Source organism: Arachis ipaensis, chromosome B10 (genome assembly GCF_000816755.2).
Source record: "Arachis ipaensis cultivar K30076 chromosome B10, Araip1.1, whole genome shotgun sequence".
In the NCBI taxonomy this organism is placed as follows: Eukaryota; Viridiplantae; Streptophyta; class Magnoliopsida; order Fabales; family Fabaceae; genus Arachis; species Arachis ipaensis.
The window spans coordinates 52,674,734-52,688,137 of NC_029794.2; positions in this window are offsets into that span (position 1 = coordinate 52,674,734).

Consider the following 13,404-nt stretch of genomic DNA (forward strand, 5'->3'; position numbering starts at 1 on the left):
ATTGGATTAAATGATAGGAATAGAGTTGTAAGTTAGAGTTGCTTTGCCTTGCTGAATTAACTCTGGTACTACTGCTCTCTTTGCTTGTGAGTGATTTCTTCAATGGTAGGCTGTATGTGATTGACACTGGTTTGAGCAGTTGCCAATACTCCTCCGGATCTGAACCCCAGGTTTAGTGTGGATCCATCTCTACTTGAGGGTGAAGCGCGTACAATCCATTCTCTTTTATGATCCAACTCAAAATCCTATAGACAAGGTCAGAGCTTCTGGATCAGAGAATGCTGCATCTTTAGGATCTAGCCTCTACCACAGAGACCCTAATCTCCTTGGAAATCGGCTGAAGTGATGTCTCGAGAAGTCCCCAACGAAGTCGTGGATTAGCCGTCTGAGAGATGTATATTCAAGCTGTTGGTCGTCCTTGTCCAGTGAAAGACGCATTTTGACCCAAGTAGATGCGAGTGTTTGTCAGGCACATTCGTCTTAATGTGATGAATAGAGCTAATTGGTTAGATCATCCTATTCACCACGATGAAGTACGAATATACATCTTAGAATTAATCAAACACAGATTGAACAGAAATAGTAGTACTTTTATTAATTCATAGGACTCAACAGGGCTCTTCCCCTCAACCTAGGAGGTTTAGAAACTCATACTAAAAGTAAAAATACAAAGTAAACGAAAAAATAGGGGTGAATGATCAACGTGATTATGTAAAATACACTTTAAATACTAAACAGATGATTAGTAAGGGTAAAATAGTCTTTTTAGTGCTAAAATCCACTTATGGGGCTCACTTGGTGAGTGTTTAGGCTGAGCTTTGATGAGATCTACGTGCTAGGGGACTCCTTGGGCATTGAACGCCAGCTAGGGGGTCCTCTTTGGGCGTTTGGATGCCGGTCTCTGCTCTTTGGGCGCTGGATGCTTGGAAGGGGGCAGGAAGCTGGCGTTGGACGCCAGTTTTGGGCCTTCTAATCTGAAGTAAGGTATGGACTATTATATATTGCTGGAAAGCTCTGAAAGTCAGCTTTCCAAAACCATTAAGATCGCTCAATTTGGACTTCTGTAGCTCCAGAAAATATCTTCCGAATACAGGTAGGTCAGATTAGGACAACATCTGCAGAATCAGACTTCTGCTCCAGCTCCTCAATTTCAGCCAGAAAATACCTGAAATTGTACAAAAACAAAAAAACTAATAGTAGAATCCAAAAATGTGAATTTTACACTAGAACCTAAAAAAACATAATAAAAAGTAAATAAAAACTACTAAAAACTATATGAAAGTGATGTCAAAAAGCGTATAAAATATCTGCTCATCAGTGATCGAGGCCATGGGCCATGGTCATGAATCTCCTCTACTCCAGATCAAACACCATTGGCCGTGGTCATCTGATGAGCAGATATTTTATATGCTTTTTGGCATCATTTTCATATAGTTTTTAGTATATTTTATTTAGTTTTTATTAAGTTTTTATAGGTTTTAGTGTTAAATTCAGATTTTTTGATTCTACTATGAGTTTTTCTATTTTTGTATAATTTCAGGTATTTTCTGGCTGAAATTGAGGAGTTGAAGCAGAAGTCTGATTCAGAGACAGAGAAAGCACTACAGATGCTGTCCGAATCTGACCTTGCATTTGGAAGAGCTTTTCTGGAGCTACATAAGTCCAAATGGAGCACTCTCAACGGCTATTCAAATTTGACTTCCAGAGCTTTCCCACAATATATAATAGTTTATCCTTTGCTTCAGATTAGAAGGCCCAAAACTGGTGTCCAACGCCAGCTACCTGCCCCCTTCCAGTGTCCAGCGCCCAAAGAGCAGAGACCAGCATCCAAACGGCCAAAGACGAACCCCTTGCTGGTGTTCCACGCCCCAGAGACCTCATAGCACGTGGATGTCATCAAAGCTCAGCCCAAACACTCACTAAGTGGGCCCTAAAAGTGGATTTTAGCACTAAATAGACTGTTTTACCCTTACTAGTCATCTGTTTAGTATTTAAAGTGTATTTTACATAATCATTCGAACAACAACAAAAATCATCTAGACTTTACACATTATTTTCTAGTTTGACTCTGTATTTTACATCAGTATGAGTTTCTAAAGCTCCTAGGTTGAGGCGAGGAGCCCTGCTGAGTCCTATGAATTAATAAAAGTATTACTGTTTCTTCTTCGGTCCGTGTTTGATTTATCTCTAAGATGTATATCCGATCTTCAACGTGGTAGATAGGATGATCAGTGACAATCAGCTCTGTTCATTACATTAAGACGAACGTTTCTGACAAACACCCGCGTATACTTGGGTTCGTGTGAATACGTGACTGGAAAGCAAGAGCCAACAGCTATGTTTATACATCTCTCAGATGGCTAATCCACAACTTCGTTGGGAACTTCTCGAGACACCAGTACAGCTAATTTCTGGGGAGATTAGGGTCTCTGTGGTATAGGCTAGAATCCTAAGAAGCAGCATCCTCTGATCCGGAAGATTCGACCTTGTCTGTGGCGTTTTGAATAGGATCGACAAGAGAATGAACTGCTAGCTCTTCACCCTTCGTCAGATTAGATGACCACGGCCAAAGGGTTCAATCTGTAATAGAGGAGATCAATAACCACGGCCATGGCGTAGATCACATACAGCCTGCCGTTGAAGAAGATCATTCACAAGCAGAGAAGACAGTAGGATCAGAGTTAATTTAGAAAGGCAAAGCAACTCCAATCCTCAACTCTATCCTTAAAATATGAGCACCCTATTATAATAATCCCATAAATATTTATCCATCAACCTTCTGATCTGCCTAACTAAGACCTATAAGATAACTGATAAATTCATATTTTATGATATATTTTGTGCTCAATTTAAGTGATTTATTTAATCCTTCACCCACTTATTCATGTAAATTGCATGGTTTTACTTTCCCTTCCTTATTATGTGATGTATGCGAAAAACATGTTTCCTATGCTTTAAAAGTAATTAATTTAATTACCTGTTATTACCATTCGATGCCGTGATTTGTGTGTTAAGAAGTTTCAGATCTCCTAAGGCAGGAATGACTCAAAGGATGGAAAGGAAACATACAAAAAATGGAAGGAAAGCACAAAATGGAGTTTTTGAAGAAACTGGCAACGACGCGAACGCATGGACGATGCGGCCGCATGCCCAGCGCAAAAAGGCAGCGATGCGAATGCGTGACTGACACGGACGCGTGCCATGAGCAGAACGCAGATCACGCGCATGCGTGACCGAAGCAAACGCGTGACAAGGAAAACTCCCAAATGAAGCGACCGCGCGACCCACGCGGACGCGTGACAGACGCCACGTGCAGAAACTGCAGAAAATGCTACCAGCGATTTCTGAAGCCCTATTTGGCCCAGATCCAAGTCCAGAAAACACAGATTAGAGGTTATAAAGTGGGGAATGCATCCATTCAAAGGGGGAGCTCCAATTATTCATTTTTCATAGTTTAGATGTAGTTTTTAGAGGGGGAGGTTCTCTCCTCTCTCAGGTTTTACGATTAGGATTTCTTATTATTTCAATTTAGTATTTCAACTCTCTATCAGGTTCAATATTCCTTTTACTTTATATTTCTCTTTTACTTTCAGATACTTTAATGCTCTCATTTAATTACTTATGTTGCCAATTTGGCTTAAGAACTCTTCATGTTTAGTTTGATTTTCTCTTATTAATGCAATTGAGGTATTTCAGATTTGTGATTCTTATTTAGCTTTTTATATCCTTGGCTTTAATTGATTAACTGGAAATTCTTGAGTCATTAAACTTATCGTGATTGATTGTTATGTTCGCTAATTGAATTGAATTTCACTAACTCTAGTCTTTCCTTAGGAGTGGGCTATGACTTGGGAATCTAACTAATTAGTCCACTTGACTTTCCTTTGCTTTAGAGAAGGTTAACTAAGTGGGATTAACTTCAATTCTCATAAGAATAACTAGGATAGGACTTCCGAATTTTGATACCTTGCCAAGAGTTTATTTTATAGTTGTTTATTTATTTTACTTGTCATTTAAATTACTTGTTCCTTACCTTCAAAACCCCCAATTTACAAAACTCATAACTAATAATAAGAACATACCTCCCTGCAGTTCCTTGAGAAGACGACTCGAGGTTTGAATACTTCGGTTATCAATTTTTAAGGGGTTTGTCACTTGTGACAACCAAAACGTTTGTAAGAAAGGACTTTTGTTGGTTTAGAAGCTATACCTGCAACGAGGATTTATCTGCGAATTTCTAGACCACGCAAAAGTTCTCTCTTCAAAATGACGCCGTTGCCGGGGAACTGTAAACGTGTGCCTTATTATTGGTTATTGTCAATATTTTTCTTTTACTTGTTTATTTGTTTTTGTTCTTCTCTTTTATTTCTATTTAGCTACTATGAACTCTCACCCCTCTCGCTTTGAGTTTGGTTCTGAATTTGTTGAAAGGAATAGAAGCTATAACAGGAATATGCATCAAGGTCTAAGCAATCAAAGATGGATGGAGCCAAGAGGATCTGATCAACCCTTTCGGCAACAACACCTTCCAAGATATCTTGGACAAAGACCATTCTATAATGCATACCAAGCTGATAGATATGGTGGACCTCCTGGTAGTTACCAACAAGCCCCACCATGTGCTTATACACCATCCTCTCAACATAACTTCGAACCACCACACTCCAAAGCTCCTTTTCACCATTCACTACCGTGTGATCCTTATTTACCCCAATTCCAATCCAATTACTCCCAAACACCACCACTTCCCTATGTACCATGTCCATATCCATCACCTCAAGAATCACAGGCTCGCCTCAAGGAAACAGTAGATCAACTTCATACAAACCTTCATCAGCTGGAGCAAGCAATAAATCAATTATCTTCCAGACGTTTAGACACTCATGGAACTCCAATAGCTTTATGTGGAGAATCTAATGACGAACGTAGCATAAAGGAGACACTAGAAACCCCAGTGGGCAGTAATGAGCATAACTTTGTTCTGGAACAATTGGAGGAAGCTAAAATTATCCAAGAAGAAGAAGTACTGATTGAAGATTTAGGAGATACTGAACCTCCATGGGAATCCAGAGTTGTGAAAAATTCCGTCAAGGATGTTACTATTGATGCTAAGGAAGATAATGCACAACCCCCAAAGCAGGTATTTTATGAAGAACTAGACGGAATAACCCAAGATGCAAGTTTCCTTGATGATGATAGTCTCAAGTCAAGTTCTCCTTGTAATGAACTTGCACCCGCAAGTGAATTCTCTGAGATGGAAGAACCTTATCCAAGTGAATACGAAGATGATGTCAAGGTAGATTTCTCTCAACCTCCAGCTTATGACTTGAGTGACGAGGAAGACATAGAAGACGTTGATCAGGACGCAGTTGCAGTTGAAGAATCTTGTCAAGAAGTGGAGGAATTCACAGAAGATTACAAGGGAGTAGAACTTACAGAACCACTCGAAACACCTATCCCAAGGCCATTACCACCTAATACAAGCTTCAAGTGGGTACAATCCTTAACCTTTATCTTTTCTTTCCCACTTGAATATGGTTTGCTTGAAACAGATGGCCAGCTTAGAGCTCTCTGCGGCTTTAAGAGTAAGAGGGAAATAGCTCGTACTCAGAGCTGGTGCGCAAGATTCAATAAGGTTCCACACTTCAATTCGAAGTGCACGGATTGGTATCATGTTCAATTGAATGGGTCTCGGAAGACGTTTGGTCATCCTGGTGAGAATCTAATTTCTAAACCGCCTGGATGGAAGAATATAGATCAAGACAATGGTGGATTTAAAAGCAAAGTTTGGGATCCTGGAATCTATTCTGGCATTCATCACCCCGGGAGTCTGAGAATCTGTTTGAAGCTGCTCAAAAGCTTTACATGCCTAGTTTGGGACCCCGGAGGCTGTTGGCATTCTAAACATTGGTGGAGATTTCTGGATGAATTTAAGCACAATCCACCACAACGAAAAGCTCATCAAATGTCCAACTTAAGGACTTTAACTAAAAGTGCTAGGTGGGAGACAACCCACCATGGTATGGTCATTTCTTTTTCAATTATTTCGTGTTGTTTGTTTTTATATTATGTTATTTTCATTGAACCTGAATGTTATTCATAGCATTTGCATCAGCATTGCATACCATAACTGCATAATTTTATATAAAAAAAGAGAGAAGCGTGCGACGCGACCGCGTTGCTCACGCGTTCGCATCAGTTGCGAAAACTACCTCCCACGCATCTGCGTCAATCACGTGAACGCATGATCTGGAAATTGGCGTAAAAATCCAACGCCCAGAAATCTGGGCTGGAATCGTGCGGCTGTTGTGCATTTAGCACAAAATGGCCACGCGTTCGCGTCCCTGGCGCGAACGCGTCACTTGCACAAAACTCATCCCATGCGAAAGCGTGAGCGACGCGTTCGCGTCGCATGGACATTGTGGCCCCTTAATTGAAGACAGAGACTTGCGCTGAAACGACACTGGAACTGTGTGTTTAGCACAAATTCCAGCGACGCGACCGCGTGCCTCACGCGTCCGCGTCATCCATCTTTCACACATTCCATGCATTCACGTCCATCACGCGACCGCGTCAATCCCATTTCACCCTAGTCACGCGACCGCATGCCCCACGTGTTCGCGTGGATTTAAATTCACTAACCCCTAGTCACGCGAAACCTACCCCCATCGCGCCCCCATTCCCTTTCCCCCCCCCCCCCTCTCTGCTCCCCACCCGTACCCGAAACCCCCTGCCACCACGAACAGCCGCCCACCACCGCGCCAACCTCCCTGTTCCACCACCGCGCCGCCGCACCCCCTTTCACCACCGCCATCTCTCTGATCCCTACCTTAGTTCATACGCATACCAGGTTCCGCCAAATGCCACTTTTCTTTCATTCATAGTTAGTTGCATATTTTTCAGTTTATGTTCAAACTTAGGATAGTTAGAGATGCATGTTGTAGTGGATTCTAGGTGGTTAGGTAGCTAGGATGTGGTTAGTAGATTTAGGCCTGATAATTGTGCCATACTTGTTGTTTGTTTTACCTATTCTGCAATTTTGGTCTGGCTGTGATGTTATTACTGTTCATATGCTATTCTTTCGTATTTCATACTGCTATTGAGACTGTTCCTTACTGTTCCTACTATCTGTGTCTATTTGCAGCTTTATTTAAATTCATATGAACTGTTTTTCTTACTTATTATTTTCCGGGAACATCCAATTTTAGCCGGAATGCTGCCCAATTTTCTGTAAATTGTTTCATTTTTACATTCAGGAATTGGTTTTGGCAATTTTCAATTTTGCACTACTCAGCTACAACTAAACCAATTCATGAATGCACGGGCCAGCATTCCTTTTCCTTTCAATTTCCTGGTTCATAAAATTGCACTTTTGATGATTCGATTTCATTTTTGCTATTTCTATATCTATAAGAATCATTATCAACCTGATATCCTTGCTTGAATTTGAGTTGATTATTCTTTAAAATTGAGAATTTATTGTTACCTAGGAATCAATTCTCATGCCACTTACTTCACCCTTCTTTTCACTAACTCACTACTTTACCTTCCTAACTTTCTTTTTCACTCCTAACTATTTTAACTTTCAAACTTCTCTGTTCAGTTTTTATCTAATTACTTTAACTTTCTAACTCAAGGCATGTTTATTGTTTTTCCTAATTAACATGAATTCTATTTATATTACATTTTGGATTGTGATTTCTTATCTCAGATTTTTTAACTCCGAAACAATCCAAAATCTACATTTATTTAACTAATTTCATTATTCTACTGCTCTTTTGTCACTATGTGCTTATATTGTGATGAGCGGATATTTTATACGCTTTTTGGGGTTAATTTCATATAGTTTTTAGTGTGTTTTAGTTAGTTTTTAGTTTATTTTTAGTAGTTTCTAGGCAAAATTCATATTCCTGGACTTTACTATGAGTTTGTGTGTTTTTCTGTGATTTCAGGTATTTTCTGGCTGAAATTGAGGGAGCTGAGCAAAAATCTGATTCAGGCTGAAAAAGGACTACTGATGTTGTTGGATTCTGACCTCCATGCACTCAAAGTAGATTTTCTGGAGCTATAGAACTCCAAATGGCGCGCTTTCAATTGCGTTGAAAAGTAGACATCCAGGGCTTTCCAGAAATATATAATAATCCATACTTTGCTCAAGGATAGATGACGTAAATTGGCGTTCAACGCCAGTTCCATGTTGCAGTTTGGTGCCCAGCACCAGAAACAAGTTACAAGTTGGAGTTCAACGCCAGAAACAGGTCACAACCTGGCGTTGAATGCCCAAAACAGCCCAGGCATGTGAGAAGCTTAAGTCTCAGCCCCAGCACACACCAAGTGGGCCCCAGAAGTGGATTTCTGCGCTATCTATCATAGTTTACTCATTTTCTGTAAACCTAGGTTACTAGTTTAGTATTTAAACAACTTTTAGAGAGTTATTTTGGATATCATGACATTTTAGATCTGAACTTTGTACCTTTTGACAGCATGAGTCTCTAAACTCCATTGTTGGGGGGTGAGGAGCTCTGCTGTGTCTCGATGAATTAATGCAAGTATTTCTGTTTTCCATTTAAACATGCGTGTTCCTATCTAAGATATCCATTCGCACTTCAATATGAATGTGATGAACATGACAATCATCATCATTCCTCCACGAACGCGTGCCTGACAACCACTTACGTTCCACCGTAGAATGAATGAATATCTCTTGGATCTCTTAATCAGAATCTTCGTGGTATAAGCTAGATTGATGGCAGCATTCAAGAGAATCCGGAAAGGCTAAACCTTGTCTGTGGTATTCCGAATAGGATTCAGGGATTGAATGACTTTGACGAGCTTCAAACTCACGAGTGTTGGGTGTAGTGACAGACGCAAAAGGATAGTAAATCCTATTCCGGTACGATTGAGAACCTGCAGATGATTAGCCGTTATTTTATTGTTTTCCTAACTAAGAGTTACAAGATAACCATAGATTGCTTCAAGCCAACAATCTCCGTGGGATCGACCCTTACTCACGTAAGGTATTACTTGTACGACCCAGTGCACTTGCTGGTCATGTGTGCGAAATTGTAAGAGAGTAACAATTTTGTGCATCAAGTTTTTGGTGCCGTTGCTGGGGATTGTTTGAGTTTGAACAACTGACGGTGAATCTTGTTGCTTAGATTAGGAAATTTTTGTCTTTTGGGTAAGAGTCTTTTATTTTCTTTTCAAAAATTTTTTTAAAAATAATTTTTCTATTAAATCTCGTGCTAAACTTTAAGTTTGGTGTGTTCTTGTTGATCTTCCTTTATTTTTCAAAAATTTTATTTTGGTTTTCTAAAAATTTTAAGTTTGGTGTTCTTTCTTCATATTCGTGTGTTCTTGTGAGTCTTCAAAGTACTCTTGAGTTTTCCTTGTGTCTTGATCTTAAAATTTTTAAGTTTGGTGTTCCTTGGTGTTTTCCCTCCAAAATTTTCGAAAACAAGGAGCATTAGATCTAAAAATTTTAAATCTTGTGCTATCTTATTGTTTCTCTCTTTCCTCTTTAAATTCAAAAATATCTTTTCTCTCTATTTTTAAAACAAATTTTCGAAATTTATTTTTAAAATTCAGATTTTTTTTCAAAATTTAAAATCTTTTTCAAATCATATCTTTTTCAAAACATCCTGACCACTTTCTCCCTCCTCATTTTTTTCGAAAATCTTCACCTATTTTATTTATTTTATTTTAATTTATTTTGTTCTCAAAATAATTATATAAATAAATAAATAAATAAAAATAAAATTTTTTATTTTACATCATCTCCCTTTCTCCATCATGGATCTAAGTGGAAATGAACAGTCCAGGAGGACTCTGGGGTCATATGCTAACCCCTCTACTGCTTCATATGGGAGTAGTATCTGCATACCCTCCATTGGAGTCAGTAGGCATCCAAGGCTTTAAACAAGGAGATAATGAATCTCTTTATGATGCCTGGGAGAGATACAGAGAGATGCTATGAAAATGCCCCTCTGAAATGTTTTCAGAGTGGGTTTAGTTAGACATCTTCTATTATGGGCTTACAGAAAGAGCTCAGATCTCCCTAGATTACTCAGCTGGTGGATCTATCCACATGAGAAAGACAATTGAAGAAGCTCAAGAGCTCATTGATACAGTTGCTAGAAATCAGCATCTGTACCTAAGCAGTGACCCTTCCATGAAAGAAGAGGCTAAAACAGTAACTGCTGAACTCGGTCTTGCAGAGCAAGCTGCTGAATTCAATCAGCAATTGGATTTTCTAACAAAGCAGTTAGCTGAATTCAAGGATAAACTACAAGAGACAAGGATGGCTAATATAAACATGGAAGTACAATTAAAGCAAACAAAGCAGCAGCTGTCAAAACAAATAACAGAAGAATGCCAAGTAGTTCAATTAAGAAGTGGGAAAGCACTAAATACCCCACATCAAGGCAGCAGGAAACCAAGAAATGAGCAAACCACCCAAAATCCATCTGAGGACAGTAAGAGCCCAGGAAAAATAATTCTGGCGCTAAAACGCCAGAAGTTGGGTGGAAGGCTGGCGCTGAATGCCCAGACCATGCTCAGGACTGGCGTTCAACGCCAGAAACAAGCAAGGATCTGGCGTTGAACGCCCAAAAGAAGCACAGTTCTGGTGTTCAAATGCCAGGAACAGATGAGGAGCTGGCGTCTAACGTCACTCCAGCTTCTAACTCTGGCACTCAATTGCCAGTGAGGGATCAGACACATACAAGTGCTGATAACAACCCATCTAAAAAGGCTTCTTCAACCACTTCTATAGGAAATAAACTTACAGCAACTAAGGTTGAGGAATATAAAGCCAAGATACCTTATCCTCAAAAACTTCGCCAAGAGGAGCAGGATAAGCAATTTGCTCGCTTTGCAGATTATCTCAGGACTCTTGAAATAAAGATTCCATTTGCAGAGGCACTTGAGCAAATACCTTCTTATGCCAAGTTCATGAAAGAGATCTTGAGTCATAAGAAAGATTGGAGAGAAACTAAAAGAGTTCTCCTCACTGAAGAATACAGTGCAGTCATTCTAAAAAGCTTTCCTGAAAATCTTAAAGACCCTGGGAGTTTTCTGATACCATGCACATTAGAAGGTAATTGCACCAAGACAGCTTTATGTGATCTTGGGGCAAGCATCAACCTAATACCTGCATCCACTATCAGAAAGCTTGGTTTAACTGAAGAAGTTAAACCAACCCGGATATGTCTCCAACTTGCCGATGGCTCCATTAAATACCCATCAGGCGTGATTGAAGACATGATTGTCAGAGTTGGGCCATTCGCCTTTCCCACTGACTTTGTAGTGCTGGAAATGGAGGAGCCCAAGAGTGCTACTCTCATTCTAGGAAGACCCTTCCTAGCAACTGGATGAACTCTCATTGATGTCCAACAGGGGGAAATAACCCTGAGAGTCCATGATGATGAGTTTAAGTTGAATGCTGTCAAAGCCATGCAGCATCTAGACACATCAAAAGACTGCATGAAAGTTAATCTTATTGACTCTTTGGTAGAAGAGATCAACATGGCTGTGAGTCTCGAATCTACCATTTGAGCTAATGTATGATGCCAGTGATCACGCCATTGGTGCAGTACTGGGGCAGAGGCATGACAAACTTCTGCATGTCATTTATTATGCTAGCCGCGTTTTAAATGATGCCCAGAAAAATTACACAACCACAGAAAAAGAATTACTTGCAGTGGTTTATGCCATTGACAAGTTTAGATCCTACTTAGTAGGATCAAAAGTGATTGTGTACACTGACCATGCTGCTCTTAAATATCTACTCACAAAGTAGGATTCAAAACCCAGGCTCATAAGATGGGTGTTGCTTCTGCAAGAGTTTGATATAGAAATAAGAGACAGAAAAGGGACAGAGAACCAAGTGGCTGATCATCTATCCCGGATAGAGCCAATAGAAGGGACATCATTCCCCTCTCTTGAAATCTCTGAGACCTTTCCGGATGAGCATTTGTTTGCCATTCAGGAAACACCATGGTTTGCAGACATTGTAAACTACAAAGCTACAAGGTTCATTCCCAAGGAGTACAGCAGGCAATAAAAGAAAAATTAATTACTGATGCAAAGTACTACTTGTGGGATAAACCCTATCTCTTTAAGAGATGTGTAGACGACATAATCCATAGGTGTGTGCCTAAAGAAGAAGCACAAAGGATCTTATGGCATTGCCATGGGTCACAATATGGAGGTTATTTCGGAGGTGAGCGAGCAGCCACCAAGGTCCTCCAATGTGGCTTCTACTGGCCTACACTCTACAGAGACTCCCGAGAGTTTGTGCGTAACTGTAACAGTTGCCAGAGAGCTGGTAATTTGCCTCACAGTTACGCCATGCCTCAACAAGGAATCTTGGAGATTAAATTGTTTGATGTATGGGGTATTGATTTCATGGGGCCTTTCCCACCATCATACTCAAACACTTATATTCTGGTGGCAGTTGACTATGTATCAAAATGGGTTGAGGCCATTGCCACACCCACCAATGATACTAAAACAGTGCTAAAATTCCTCCAAAAACATATATTCAGCAGGTTTGGTGTCCCCAGGGTACTAATCAGTGATGGGGGCACTCACTTCTGCAACAAACAGCTTTACTCTGCCATGGTCCGGTATGGGATTCGCCACAAGGTGGCGACTCCATATCATCCACAGACAAATGGGCAAGCTGAAGTCTCTAACAGAAAACTAAAAAGAATCCTGGAACGGACTGTAAGTACCCGTAGAAAGGATTGGGCACGAAGCTTGGATGATGCTCTGCGGGCTTACAGAACAGCATTCAAGACTCCTATAGGGACCTCTCCATACCAACTTGTGTATGGTAAGGCATGCCACCTGCCCGTGGAACTGGAACATAAAGCCTACTGGGCAACCAGATTCCTAAACTTTGATGCCAAATTAGATGGAGAAAAAAGATTGCTCCAGCTAAATGAGCTAGAGGAATTCAGATTCACTGCTTTCGAAAACGCCAAGCTTTATAAAGAAAAATAAAAAAAAGTGGCATGACAGAAAGCTGTCATCTAGAATCTTTGAACCAGGACAAAAGGTTCTGTTGTTTAACTCTAGGCTCAGGCTATTCCCTGGGAAACTGAAGTCCCGGTGGAAGGGACCATATGTGATTACAAGTGTATCACCATATGGTTATGTGGAGCTTCAAGATATTGATTCTGACAAGAAGTTCATTGTTAATGGACAGAGAATCAAGCACTATCTTGAAGGAAATGTTGAGCAAGAGTGCTCAAGGCTGAAGCTAGATTAAAAGCTCAGCAAGGTCTAGCTAAAGACAATGAAGAAGCACTTGCTGGGAGGCAACCCAACCATGGGGCATCACCTCCTCTAAGCATTTTGCCCTATTCTTGATTTTATTTGTTTATATAAAGTTCACTG